Source organism: Rhyacophila brunnea, unplaced genomic scaffold, assembly GCF_057557595.1.
Source record: "Rhyacophila brunnea isolate RB1 unplaced genomic scaffold, BYU_Rbru_1.0 scaffold_18, whole genome shotgun sequence".
Lineage (NCBI taxonomy): Eukaryota > Metazoa > Arthropoda > Insecta > Trichoptera > Rhyacophilidae > Rhyacophila > Rhyacophila brunnea.
The window spans coordinates 2,325,094-2,340,538 of record NW_028232837.1 but is presented as its reverse complement, the minus strand read 5'-3'; the positions used below and the strand labels follow the sequence as shown (position 1 = coordinate 2,340,538).

At 33.7% G+C, this 15,445-nt stretch overlaps 2 protein-coding genes across 2 annotated transcripts in view; one reads left to right on the top strand and one right to left on the bottom strand.

Annotated features, from left to right (window-relative positions):
* Positions 1–15,445, bottom strand: part of LOC147073106 (E3 ubiquitin-protein ligase RNF19B-like) — a 129,228-nt gene that overhangs the window by 52,163 nt on the left and 61,620 nt on the right. The window lies entirely within an intron of this gene.
* Positions 672–15,445, top strand: part of LOC147073107 (putative oxidoreductase dhs-27) — a 28,353-nt gene continuing 13,579 nt past the window's right edge. Inside the window, exon 1 of the mRNA XM_085945304.1 lies at positions 672–780. The gene's annotated coding sequence lies outside the window, so the exon portion shown is untranslated. The remainder of the gene's footprint in view (positions 781–15,445) is intronic.

Here is a 15,445-nt window from a genome sequence, read left to right as displayed (position 1 = left end):
TGAATAAAATATAGTTAAATAAAATCGTTTAACCCCAAATGTCGTGTGAAAATTCAGAAGCTTCCGAACTTGTTTGATTCATGCATGCAATCTTGCAACTTGTATGATAATACATGTTTACAGTTTATACGTGCATTTTCTTGTTATGGCCGCAAAGATACGTAATGTCAGCAGTAAATCCATTCACGTGTACACTTCGTACCCTTGTGGCACGGCCTCGATGGTTCCGTCACCGTGGCCGGCCCTCCCTCACCCTGCAGCGGTGCTACAAAAGCGAACTACGTGCTGCATGTCTGACATGACGAGAGGCACAAGAGTTGGTGATGGACAAAGGGAAGTGGCGCGAACTTGTGCTTGCCCTATGCCCCAATGCTGGTTCGTGACTCGTAAGTCGTGTCAGGGTGAAAGAAGAAGAAGATCTTCTCTTTATAGACGGTAAACCATTGCGCACTACCAGAAAATGCTATTCTGAAGACCACCGGCCGCCACTGGTTTATACGTGCATTTTCTTGTTATGGCCGCGATAATACGTACTGTCATCAGCAAATCCATGCACGTGTGATCGGCGTATAATTATTAAAAGTATCGATACCGCGTATCTACCGTAAGTACCGGTAGAAAGTATCGACGTATCGGCACCACCGTACCATCCCTCGTCAGGCCCGTCTGCCAGTCGACAGACAGACGCCGCGCGGTCAAAACGTTGGCGAACCGACGCCCCTCCTCTGCGTCACGTGTTTATCTCGACAGCGATATCTCGAACTATCACCATTCAACAAAGTAAATACAATAAGTGGTCAAATCCACTTGCAATTCCGGATTATACTGGCGGCAATTAAATATTTGATTCGACCCGGGAGTGTTGGTTTCAACGGAATACAACGAGATATTAATGTTAATATCGGCAGTGTTTGTTTTGGATCTCGCAAAGGGTTTATTGCCGAGTAATCAAAATTTATGGTTCCGCGGTGTTTTATAGCGGGGTCTATGTCTATTGTATCTGCAGCTTGTAGGGGAGGTTTGTTTGATCATTATCTTATCACCAATTCCGTGATGGATATCGCAACAATGCTCCGAATGAGATATTTTTATGATTTTTTTTTTTTAGAACTTTATGTGGATACTTAATAATATTATTGGAAAATATACAATCTTCAGATATATTATTTCAGCGGACATGGCATAAATTCAAAACATATTGAATCGTATTCCAGATGGAAGAACCTTCTATGTTTCAATTTTACGTTAGTGCTGTTTTGAGGATGTATATGAAAATTAGCGATCCCTTTTTGCCATTTATTTTATGCATTTTGAGTCCATATTTATAAAAAGAATGTTTTTTTCAACATCTTATAAAAGAACAACAATATATAATAAGGAATGACTGAAGTACTCATAATTAATCGATGCACAAGTTATCAATATATAAATCGATTAGAATTTAAATTCAAATTCCATCAAGTAACTTCGGTCGATAGTATTAATATTATAAATATATTCGATTGTAAATTCTACATAACGGTTTTCAACATTCTGTGAATAGGATCATGTTTTCAATTGATCCATAAATATTATGGCGTAGGTACTACATGAAAAAAAAACTTGATATTCATCCATGTTTATTAATTAATGTTTGAAGGAGGGACAATTCAGGCCAAAACATTAAAAAATTATACGGACCCATTGGATATAGTTATATGTTTATAATTTTGTATACATTACAACGCAGTTACGTGTTTAAATATTGTTTCATGCATCCATGGTAAAGTGACTAAGGCTACTACTTAATATTTTTATATGTAATATATCACTTGTACTCGTACAATTCTCAATTCAATCAATGGTGCCAAACAGCACTAAATTGACAGATAGCGACGAATTGATAAGTTTAGTAGAAATACGTGACAAAGAAAACATTTATAATTGTAAAAGATGATATGAGATAGGAGAGGGGTGCAGTAAACTGTGGATTGATATTGGCCTTACAATTTTGGGGTTCGAGGATGATGATGAAGAAGTCGAAGATGTGTGCAGGAGCGAGTTTTATTTGCAGTGTAACGGTTGGTACAATAGTATGTTACAATACTAAACTTATGATAGGTACGGATCCCAGGTCCACATCTCGGTACAATCAGATGTTGGGCGAAGCGATATAGAGACTGCGATGGTAACAGACTGGAAACGTATCTTCGAGTGACATTTTGATAAATCATTATTCGCAATTTATTCAGTCGAAAGTAATACCTAAGCATTATATTCTAGTACATAATTATATTGAACGAGTCCGCGGTTTAAATACGAGTTGCTGTGAATTTTATTTATTATTATTATTACAGTCATAATATAATATGATACTACGGGAATGGATATTAGACTAATTTTCCATTGCGATACCGTATTTAATATCGCCAATCAATCTGCTGATTCGGGTAAACAGTTGTTTACTAGTATATGAGTCCCTGGGAATTTATTATTGCGGTGGAATAATTTGATACATTAAAATAGATATTTGATCAATAATATACTGACAGCTACACAATAAAGATATATTTTTCGCTGATAATATTTTCTAAAAGTAATTAACATCATTTTTCCCTGCCCCTGGATACAATGCATCGATAAATTAATATAATTTTAATACATATGTTAAATTCTTATTTATTAAATAAGTAACTAGTCCACATTCATAAAACCCCGTAAACAAAACACGTTTTGAATTAATTAATCATCCAATTGCCTAAAGATAATACAACATATAGGTATGTATTTATTTATCACCATACGGCATACATACTACTTTCATTCAAGTAAATATTCGCTTGCCAATTCGAATTAGGTAAATGTTATCCTACTGAGAGAAAAAAAAACGAATCTACTCGAGATAATTTGTATAAATAAACAATGAATTATTCTCATTAGAATGTTTGTTCCGCAGAAAAGGTTTCATGTTTTGTAATGCAAATCGGAAGATAAGAAAACAAATTAGCATTCTTTAGAAGCGAAAAGCAACAAAATTCTAGTACCTACACGGGTATTTTCATATACACAGATTTCGTCTACACACACGTACTTAACATGATAATAAACCGATCACCTTGATAATTATATTTTTTTTATTAAACAATGTTGCCACAAGGTTTAAGATTAATCTGAATGAAAAATAAGATAATAAGTGCAATTGCTGCATTTTAAATGTTAGTGAGTGTTACGAATACTTGGCTTGTAGTAGGTTCTATAATGATTTGTGTATCTACATTCTACAGTATTATATTATGCATTCATGAACATTATTGCTACAGCGCCGTGTATCAGAAATCCGTACATTTCTCATGGGACACGCGAGACATAGTGTCATTTCGGTATTTCTACGAACATTCATTGTATAGCGATTTTGATAAACGCAAACTGAAGAGAATATTCGAGAAATTTGATTTACAACGAGATAAGTATGATTTCAGAATACTTAGGCATTAGGCATGTTTACGTTAGACAGTTAGAAATAACGTTACATCTCGAGTAATATTTACTGGTCATGATAATTACAAATAATTTAAACATAATACTAGTAGTTGGTGTAAGGCCACCACAATGAAATAAAAAAAATTGTGTTGGATCTATAAATAGGGATCTATACATTTCTTTTTCGATTTGGGTACAACGTTTGTCGGCAATTACGAAACGATTTCAGTAAGTATACACAGTTAAATTGGTAACTGTAGAAAAAAACTGTGTCCGTGACGAAAACATTTTGTGTTGACGGAAACTTTGTGTTGTTTATCTACTTATTGTACTGTTTACAATTTCACGTGATTGTTTATCTAAACGACGTTGTATTAATTGAGTTAGCATTTACTATTTCACAAAATGATAATATAAATTATATTCAATTTTACAAGTTGTTTTATCAGTCGATAGCTATTTCAGTTGTAAAACCATTATCAGAACCACAAAAATAAACCTTCAGTTTTCAAATAAGTGGGCAGTATTATAGAATAGCCCCGACGTGAATGTGAGACACGATCCCGCCTCATCCGCTACATGCTCTGATTGGTGGGATTATTGTATGTCATGTCACTTGGCAAAATCAATAAACCATTAAAAAAAATGTATTATAATATCACATGTATATTGATTGGTTGGGGTACATCGCCCCTAAGACACGAGAAGTCCTCGTACCCTCACAGAATGATAAAACATCGTCACACTCTGCATAATATAGCATTCACCCCGTATAGAATTAATATTCAACGCGAACGAAAATCCCAATCATATTTCTTCCTCAGCGTTCGCCCTTCGAGACAAACCGACAGCCCGGGCCCCGAATGATGGATATCTTTCATTGAAAGTGTCTAGAATTGATTCGCCGCGGGGCGCCGATGCAAAATCGTGTTCGAAAAATTCTCCTAGCACTCCCCTGCGCTATAAGAAAGAATAAATGCCCACGCGCGAGCTGTCAATTTGGAATCTCTATCGAGGAAACGTCATAAATAGTTTATTTCACGCGCCGGAATCGGAAACTATTGAGAGATAGTTGTAGAATAACGTACGCTTACTATTGAAATGTATGGAACGATTTACGTCAATGAAATGTAAAATATCGCTTCATATTTTCTTTCTATTATTATTGTAAAGTACACAATGGAAACATCATTAATAATGAACCACTTATAAATAGAGTACATAAACTAAGATGAATGGTTATATCGAGATATCACGTTTTTCATCATTGAACAAATGATACTATAAAAATTAAACGTATCGACTATTCCAAGCCAAACGGGCGTAGTGACAAATCACTACTATTCAGGAGAGCAAAAAGAGTGAACAATTTTCATGTTAATGAGAAAAACTTTCTTTACAAATTCTTTCTTAGTATTAGAGTTCTTTTTCTTTCATTTATGGTGGAATAATATTGATTTGGTGTATGTAGTGTTCATTTGTTTATTTATTTATTTGCAATTAGATTTTTTAAATCACTTTGGTACGTTACTATAGTAGTGGCGTAATTCTTATTGGCTTTCTGTATCACTTATCACTTACGCCCAAATTGAAAAATCGTAATTCTATTTGCAATCATCTATGAAGAACTCTCTTTTGCCAGTTTGTAGATATTTTCTTTGTAAGCCTAACCTCACATTTAACTCAAAATCACCAAAATGTTACCTGTGCTCTTTTTGCTTGGAGATGTCGATATTATGTAAGTACATTAAATAAAAAAGATGATATCTCGAGTCATGTACCTTTATATAATTTTATTTTAAAAGGCAAAGAGATCTCCGAAAACTCGACAATAATACAAAACTACAGAAGTATACTGTAAGAATGTATGTACCTAGTTAATAGATGCAAGCATACATTCGGTGGTTTGCTTTTCGTATCCAGGTCGCTCCCGTAATCTACCCCGGAAAACCATCTCCCGAAATAACGGTAATATAGAGCAGTCTCTGTAACCCGCAATGCAGTTTTTCGGCTTACGTCCCGGGAATGCGGGGCAGACTTGCGACGTTACTAGAGCGATATATCTAAAGTTAAATCGGTGTCCGGTTCATGAACCTTACTTACACTCTGTGGCTGAAGAACTAATGAACTAAATAGTATAACAAATATATTTAAAAAAAAATGTATTCAAGATATATTTCGCTCTAAATAATTATCATTCTGAAAGCTGTATTAAAATTTGGTCCAATTTACATAATCGCAAAGTTGTTTAGGCTATATTTAACAAAATATTTATAGTAATATCGAATTACAACCCTATTATGCGTTATCAGCAGTGGCGAAGGGTGGAGGTAGGCTTTTGAGATCCACTATAAATGATGCAAACTAAACTTTATTTGTCAGTTATACGTATTTGTTTTCATTGAAATAATAGTACAATTTACAGATTAGTTAGTTTTTAAAATTCAATTAAACACTGCGAAACCAAGCCATAATAGATAATAGTCAAAAAATTCTCGTTATTTATAAAATATCTAAAATTATGCAATTAAACCATACATAACCTTAATAGATGGGATAATATTTTTATCTATTATAGTTTGGTTTAGGCAGGGTTTAATGAATTTAAAAATATGAACCAACAACACGTGTAATATTATGTATTTCTAATTCAACGAAAACTAATAAGTATGAATGAAAATGTGTACACAATTTTGTCGGATCGCCAAAATATACCAAAACTATTACGGTTTGGTTTAGGTATGGTGTAATTAATTTTTTAAAACTAACTAACACTATCTATAAAATTGTAGTCTTAGTTCAATAAAAACAAATACGAATGCCAAACAAAGTTTGATGTGCACTATTTCTGTCGGATGTTAACCGCCTACCTCCACCCTTCGCCACTGATTAATAGTGACGACACTATTGTATGGCGCTAATTGTCAGAAAACAAATATTGTCTCTTCGCCACAACGCAGTGACGTATTTATCCCACCCATTCGGCGAGATTACCCGCCGGAACATCCCCCCAACCCACCCACTCCTCGAATCACTCCTTGAGATAACACATTTGTTCAAATGAGTTGTACGTTAAGAAGTTTTACTACGCAGTGAGCAAACTTCCAAGACGTAATCCATTTCGCGAACTTTCAAAGTGAAAATGTAGGCAACTCGATATATCAAGTTGTTTCGTGAAACAAAATCGTATCTGAAAAATAACAATTTACGGGAAAGATTTCTCCTAAATAACTGCTCGCAAACGCAACCTAATGTGTTCACGCAATGTGGGTATTTTTCTAATGGTATATGTATGACAGATGACTGTTGTCTTTCGTTTAACCTTTGTTTTATAAGATTAGAAGAAAAACGTGCTAAGACGACGAGATGAATGGCCTAGTCACATTTTAACTTAATACAATATATACTTATTTATATACGAATTATGAAACTCGGGACCTTCTAAGGTAACCTCAAATAATTATAATATACGTTCATCATAAAATATTGAGAATTATACAATGTTTTAGTTTAGTGTTGAATTCGTTGCTCTAGAAAAAAATATTCTATTAATCAATTGTTATTCAATACTGAATACACAGGTACACATTTAAAAACGTATCTAGCTACCATTATTTTATATTAAAAATATAGGTATAATTCGGAACATCATCAGAATCATACATATTACAAAAATCATACAACACTGCGCTTTCTGAATACCATTTAATTTACTGTCAATAGAGAAAGAAGGTGGTGGATGGTAATACTTAAGTAAATACCGTTATTAACATTTTTGTAATACTTCATCTAAATATTCAAAAATTAATAATGATAGTTCAATGTATCCAAAAAATATTTTACGCTTGTAATTGTAATGACAAATAAATCGTATAGCATAAATGTGTAGGTAGTTAGCACTAATGAATCTGCAATTCGAAATGACTTGCAACTAATTTAACCATTAGAATGTTTTCATTACCTATGGTCATCACAATTGACGTATGATGCAAGAATTTACCGAATGAGTATCTTCAAGAGATTATATAAATGAACTATTGGGTTGAATAGGGACCGAAAGTCGAAATATCTATAAGTAATTTATTAAATATTAGAATATAACATCGAACGTGTCGTTGTATGTTTTGGTTATAGGTATATTATATCATAATATATGGAAAAGGGAGATCAAGTGTAAAACTATTACTTTTCAGTTAAGTCAAAAGAAGAGATGACAATGATTCGAATTATCACCTTTTTCTTTTACATATAAAATAATAATATAAGCATTATGCTTAATTTGGTACATTATTATTTTTTTCCCTTTCGTACCTACACGTCATATATAATATATATTTAACGGGCTAATGGTTGACTAATTGTAAATTTGAATAATATAACGTAATAACAAAGAGATAGAACGTTTTTAATCGATACCACACATTATTGAATTATGGATAGTTCCTCTTTTGTTTCTGTACAACACAATAACTAATGCAGATGCTCGCCCGCATCGGAAGTACCAAAACGAAATGATGTACGGACGAAACATGGCAGATATTTCAGGGTATCATTCATCATGCAAAACCGCCACTTATAATATATTCTACGCATGTAATAAGCGTCACTGCTTACTTACTCGGCGATGGTATTTAGTTATTGCTAGCCCCGACGCCATTTTCCTAATGGTTTCTAGGCAGTTAAATTATTATGTTCTGTCAGAATTTCACGAGATTCAAGAACGCCGAGTTAAGTGCTAAGTGTCACATTAAGCTTGCATAGTGTCGAATTATAGCTAATTATAATGTTATTAGATAGTAAAATATTAAGTGTTCTACATGGGTAAATAAATTTACACAATAGATTACGAATGATCCTGGGGCTATACCTATTCTCGTAATTTATTGTCATACGTATGATATATTTTTTTACTTGCGAGTAGCTTTTCATAGACGTCATGTCATAGCAATTACATTTTGGTGACACGATTCAAAGTCGAATAAATATATAGGTTACATATAAATTTAACGTAAAACATTTCACCGTGGCACAGTTCGCCGTGAGATTTCTTATTGGAAAGAGATGACCGTATACTATACGGTCTCCAATTTTATCAGATTCAATACGAACATTAATTCAATGTTCATATCTGATTTTGGTAAAATTCATGAATTAAAGAATTAAAACCTAACAAATAATCCAGTATATCAGCTATTTTCAAATTTTTTTGAGTGCTGGCTTCCTGTAAAGTGTAACAAGAACCGTGTTTTATTTATATCAGTACAATAAGAGGTTGGACGATCTTTAATATACGGTCATACATTTGCGATACAAACATTTCACGGTGAAGTGTGATACGGCGAACTGCATATTATGTACAAGTTTCCGGACACGAAATATATAACCAATCGTGACACTAAACTTACCATCCAGCAAGCCTAAATACAGTAAATACCCCTTTTAAGTAAGTATAATAATGCTTATATTAAATTATTCAAATACGTTTTTAGTCAACAGGTTTATCGATAACCATAAAATTTGCAAGACAAAAACAAAATAGACCCGATACGTTGTTACGTGACCGCAACTTTTTGGTAGAGACATTGAAATGGATACCTTGTTAAAAACATCAAAATATATAATGATGATGTTACTTTATATCAAGACATAGCGATAATTAACGAAGCCTCGAAGCAAACGAATGCTCAGGTCCAGTAACAGGTGCTTCAGGTGGATACTGTGTAACATTGTCAGAAGTGAAGAGATAAACGAGCGTACCATGTAGCCTTTGATCTGGCTCGGTGACACAGGATAGTCAAATGTGACCCGCGTCCTGGAAGGTCGATAAATATCTTTCAAATGATGGGATACGACATGGACAAAAAGAAATGCAAACCCAAATGAAGTGATGGTGAACGACAGGAATGACAGTTTAGATTTATCGAATGAAAAAAATGTGTTAGACTATCACCCTCAGGTTTAAGAATATTAAAAAAATAAGCTGAAGAACATACAACTGTAACACAGCAACCTGTCAAAGGCGCGTAGGAGAAGAGAATATTAATAAAATGTAAAAACCCCAAAAGCCAATTTAAAATTTAAGACTTAAACAAAAAAAAAAAAACGTAATATATGGGAATAACAGTATTTTTCCTTTGAGTACAGGATTCGCGCTATAACTTATATAACGCACGAGTTTTACGAAATCACTGGCAAAAAATAAATAAATGGGCCGCTTTTATATCAGGAATATTAACAAGGATGGCGAGCAGGCGTGACGCAAAGTTTTTGACAAAATGGCGAAAATTCTGCGTGAATTATTGCGACCCCGCGTTTCGCCTCCTCTGTGACCCGGATGACGGTCTGATAAGGGTGCTCGCCTGCTTATCTAGCAAGTGTGGTTGGCATACAGTATACAGATATAATATATATTATAGAAAAACAAATACATTATAATAGTATCGAGTCAATAGAGTCAGACCAGGACTATCTCTAGTATATAGCTGGGCATGTAAAAGTTTCGCGCTTAAAATTCGGTTGTTCTACTTTATAACTGTCAGAATCAAAATTTATCATAGAAAAAGACACGACATGAAACACACATTGAAACTAACGTAAAATGTAGGTATTTGAAAACAATATTTAATCAATCTGTATATGCATAAAGTAATAAAAAGACTTCATCTAGCTTTTAGCAAGATTATGTAAGTTATACTGAACAAAAAAATTAACATTAGTGTTGAAATTTAAAAAAAAATAAATACGTTTTAAAATGTTTATTAAGAAAAATTATAGAAAAGTACTAATGATTTTGCGAAACCGGGCAAAAGTAAGTTAGTAAGTATATTATATTTTTTGTTTTGTATACGCGTTTCTAAATTGAAAGCCAATTGACCGACCACATGGAAAATTGACATGATTTCAGAAAATGGAAAATAAAGTTCATGAAAACGATGCAGTTTTTTTGCGTGAAAAATGACAAAATAATGAGCTGATAAAAAGGCAAATAAAACGAAAATAGGTATAAAACGAACTGTGGGCTTTTGATTATGAGGCGTAAGGCGCTGGCTTTCCACCTGGCGGCTCCGGGTTCTATTACCGGCGAGGTCACAATATGCTTGTGAACGTTTCTCTTCTTTTAATAATTATACTATTGTTTCACTACACTACTGTCATTCGGCCTCATAACATTTGAGACACTAAATTTAATACTGAATAATTTAAAAGTGAAAAAAACGAATGTAGCGTGAACAGTGAATAATTATTCACATCATTCATTCCGATACAAGCGTTCATGTGTGATCAAAACGTTTAATATGATTGGGTTTAATAAAGATTTAAAATAGTTTTTTTACCGTTAAGGCTATACCTCAGCTGGGGCACGGTCTAAAATGCGATGCGCGGATTGTGTAAATGACGCGTGCCGAACGAAATATAATTTGTCATAAAAATTATACATGCGTCCATTTAATGTTCTGTTTATTGTTCTATTAGTAACAATAATAATATATTCATTAACATGTTTTCTTCTTCAAGTAAATGGGTAACGTTGTTTAGTCATCTTTACACGATTTAATAATTAATACTCCCGTCGCCATCGCGAAACAAATTGACGTGTTCACAGCTCGACTTTCGCTCTCCGATTGCCAGCGACTCCAAAATTTCGTCGCACCTATAGTTGAAAATTATTTGCCGTTTCACTGAAGTATGCTCTTAATTATATAAGCGTAAAGAAGAAAACGGACAATACTTCGAATCGAAAAACAAATTTTACACATAATCAGAAATTCACATAGAAAATAGTGAAAAATTCTCCATTATTTGACTTTCCTAAAAAGTAACAATTTTAGACATATTTTCTTTTTATTTATTACACATAATTATTATACCCCGACTTCGTCAAATACAACGAGAATGACTCCCATTTTTCTTCTATTGTAAATACATAACAAAACATCGCAGAGATAATATAATGCGATATATATTAATGATACTCTCGCGACATGTCAAAAGGCGTCTCTTTGACAATTTTAACAAAGCGTTGGGTAGGTATTGTAAGACGAAACTCATTAAAAGCAGATAGATGCAGCACGATGAAAAAAAAACCGACCGGAAAATACGGACGTAACTTGATTGAAAGTCCACAATCGTTTATCAAAAAAAAAAAATGATTTTGCTTCGGAATAATGATTAATTCCATAGGTATTCACTTCATTGAATTACATTTTACAATACCTACACTTATAATATTACTACTATCGACCGAATGTACTTGATGGAATTTGAATTTAAATTCTAATGGATTTAAGTTTTCTACTATTCTATTCGAGTCGTTTTTTGCGACCCGGGTTTCGCACTTCGGCATCTTCGGGCACTGTGTACACTCACCAAAAGGCAATATACACGCTGACAATGAATACTATTAACTCTAACTTATATAACAAATCAATACGATAAAGTAGGTAAAAACTTTATCACCTACCTATTAAGTCAAGGATCACAATAAAAAAAATATGAATACCTAGTTAAGTGCTTGTAAAAAAACCCCTAACTTATCAATAATGCTACACTCGATAAGCGTATAATAAATCGTCAAAACCTAATAATAGATCATTGGCAATTATAATTATCGGTACCTCTTGCGATATCCCTCGACATATTGTTAATACCGAGGAGACATAATTATACAAATATGTAGAATGAAGAAATAGACTGATTCAATATTTATTTTTTAATGAATGAAATTAACAACGGTTGGATCTCGGGGCGCGCTCTTCCACCCCTATTGATTTATCTACTCGCAGTGGCGGGTTTAGAGACGTGGATGCCCGAAGCATTTACTGATTTTGAAACCTCCACCGAATTCCGACTACCGAAGTAAATAGTAAAAATATAAAATAAGCACACCGGTACAGTGCATATATATTATAGGCCCCTTTGATGGTAGTTGTATGTAGTTTGTTATGCTTTGTATAATATTGTATATTCAATTTGCGAGTAATACGAATCTTTTAAAGATTTTGTTATATCTAATTTAACAATAGTTGTATGAGTGGTTTTAACTGTTTCGAGGCCCCTTTTATAATCTACTGAAGAATTGAAAAGAAATTCCCGCTGCCCACACGAAATGAATTCAAGTGAATTATTTTCGAGAAATTTTATTCTAACTTCAGAAACTTTTGCATCGAGACGAAACACTATTGGAACGGTACCAGCAACGTAGTCTATAAGCTGTGCAAGATTCATCAATATTATTCTACACTAATTCTACAATGAAACAAATAGAGATACAGACATAAATTTAAAAAAAAAACATAAAAAAATGTTCTCATGGAAATAGTCAAAACTTTGTTCTAAAGACAAATATTTTTTATCATTGGTATAAATACGTTTAGTTAGGCACCGAAATACATATTTAAAAAGTCCCACCGACCTTATCTATAAAATCAAAATTAATATCACAATGAAAAAATAGACATAAAAAATGGTTGCTATTAAAAAAGGCATATAGGTTTTTATTAAGGCCATGCATTAGTTGAGGCACGGTCTAAAAAGATCGTTGCTAGGCGATGTGCGGATTGCGGGTCGCGGGTGCAAAAGATGCCTGTCAAACGAAATATTATTTCTCATATAAATCCAACATACGTCCATTTTATGTTCTGTTTATTATTCTATTAGTAACAATAATAATATATTCATTGACATGTTTTCTTTTTAAAGTAAATGGGTAACGTTTTTAGTCATCTTTACACGATTTTAGAATTAATTGGCCCGTCGCCATCACGCAGCAAAGTGACGTATGTCTGACTCGCCGTTCTCTCAATGAATGCGAAGCGAGTACAAAATTTCGTCGCGCGTACAGTTGAAAATTATTTGGCGTTTCACTGATGCGTCACCTTAATGTATCCAATGGAGTGAACCTTCAAGCCGATATATTGGCTAATTAAAATACATCACTGAACATTTTATAATTAAAATCTTAAGTCTTATACATCAGAAGCTTTTTACTCTGGCCGTGTTAGTAAATTTATTGAAATAAAGAAAATTAGATGTTGGTATTGTTACTTTCAAATGACACCAACACACACAAAGTGATTTCGCCGTGGCCGCAATGCCAGAAGAATATGTCCTTCTCTACCTACAACAAACATACTTTTTTGTTTTGTCTAAGTTTTTAAAAACTACTCGAACATAACTTGCAACAATTTATGTATGTATAGTGGTCAAATAGCAGCGGTGGAATGATGGGATGAGGTACGGTTACAAGGGCGCGCGCGCATAAATTCAACCGTTGTACACTTCATAGATTTTAAAAATCAAATCGAATCAGTTTATTTCTTCATTCCGCACATCTATCCGCCTACTCTTCCTGTCCATATTTCACGTGGACGACATCGGGCGATAGTTACTAAAATATAATCATAGAAAGTGTTGTAAGGCAATACATCCATTTGTATTCACTATACTTTGATCTCAATTTCAGAAATTTTGCAAAAATCTCTAATGCAAGGCGTTACATTTTCTGAAAGGTTCGCGCACATGTGAATCTTGCTACAAATTACCCTGCATCTAATTCAATCATTAACTTTATTTTAGCATCATTTTAATAATATATTTAGACTGCTACGTATCTATGGAATATCATATTTTTCACCGTTTTGGTCATACTGATGACAGTGTGATGACATTCAGTTAAACTAGCCGGATGAGTGTCGAACTGACATAATGAATATTCGAGTTGTATAGATTCAAAAGAAGAACTATCCACATTTTAATATTATATGTCGTAGCTGGACAAAGCTACGACATATAATAGCTACGACATATAACATACGTAGCTCGCAAAGATAAATTTATTATTATTATTTGTTTATTTATTAAACACCACAACAGGCCGCGAAGCCCAATAATAGTGGTAAAATTCCCAGGCTTGAGGAATTTACATATTAGATTACTTATATAAATATATTTTGACCTCACCGGGATAGAATCCAGAACTCCGGGATGAAAGGCCAGCACCTTGTGCACTGCACCACGAGAGCCAAGTATATTCAGAAAATATTATGAATTCACATTTGTGTATTGATCACATTTTTTCACCACAAAATACGTTAAATAATTAAATGAATTACATCAGTGAATTTTTCGTCTGACCCATTCCTGAATAATATATTATACACCAAACACAAAGTAAAGAAAAATGGTAAAACAATATCTTAAAATTCTATTGGTCGCGTGATTATGTGATCCAAAGAAACGGATGGGAAACGGGGTTTTCTCTTTGGGAAAATACTCAATCCATGATAAGTGTATGAGTACATACTAAGGACTCTTGTGCGAGCATCGATGATGTCAAAAGCTGACGTTCACAATTTAAATTGACGAACTTTTGATGAACGTTAATTAAACATTATTAGAACGCTGTGGAATTAATTCAACAAACCGGTTGACTAATTCAAAATGACGATTTGAATTAATCTTTCAACGTCGGCATCACCTCGCGACCCGAATTGACATTACATTGTTACAGTTGGTCGCATTTACCCAGCGAACGTACGCACCCTTACGGATTGTTTTCGGTACGTTTGTACTAAATTTATAAGGGAAAAGGGTTATCATATCATTGCCACACAGAAAGCATATTAAATAACGTAGTACTTAACCTTTATCTTACTGTGCTAATAACTTACGTCCACATTACGTTACTACTGCTACGCCTACACGACAGTATTTTCAAACGGAAATGCTGGTTTTGGTAACGTAAATAGACTAAAAAATATTTTGTCATCGTTATTTGCTAATTGTATCATCGATGATTGTAGAAATAGCTTAAGTATGGAATGAGCGATGTGCATGTTATCATCATGGCCCCCAAATCCTGAAGCGGGCCCCCCTACTTATCGCTAAGGTTAAAGGCAGTCTGATGCTCTACAGTGGCGTTTTCAAAATGGTTTTAGAGGTCAAATAGAATTCATTGCAGATTTTTTAACACACAACAACCAAAAAT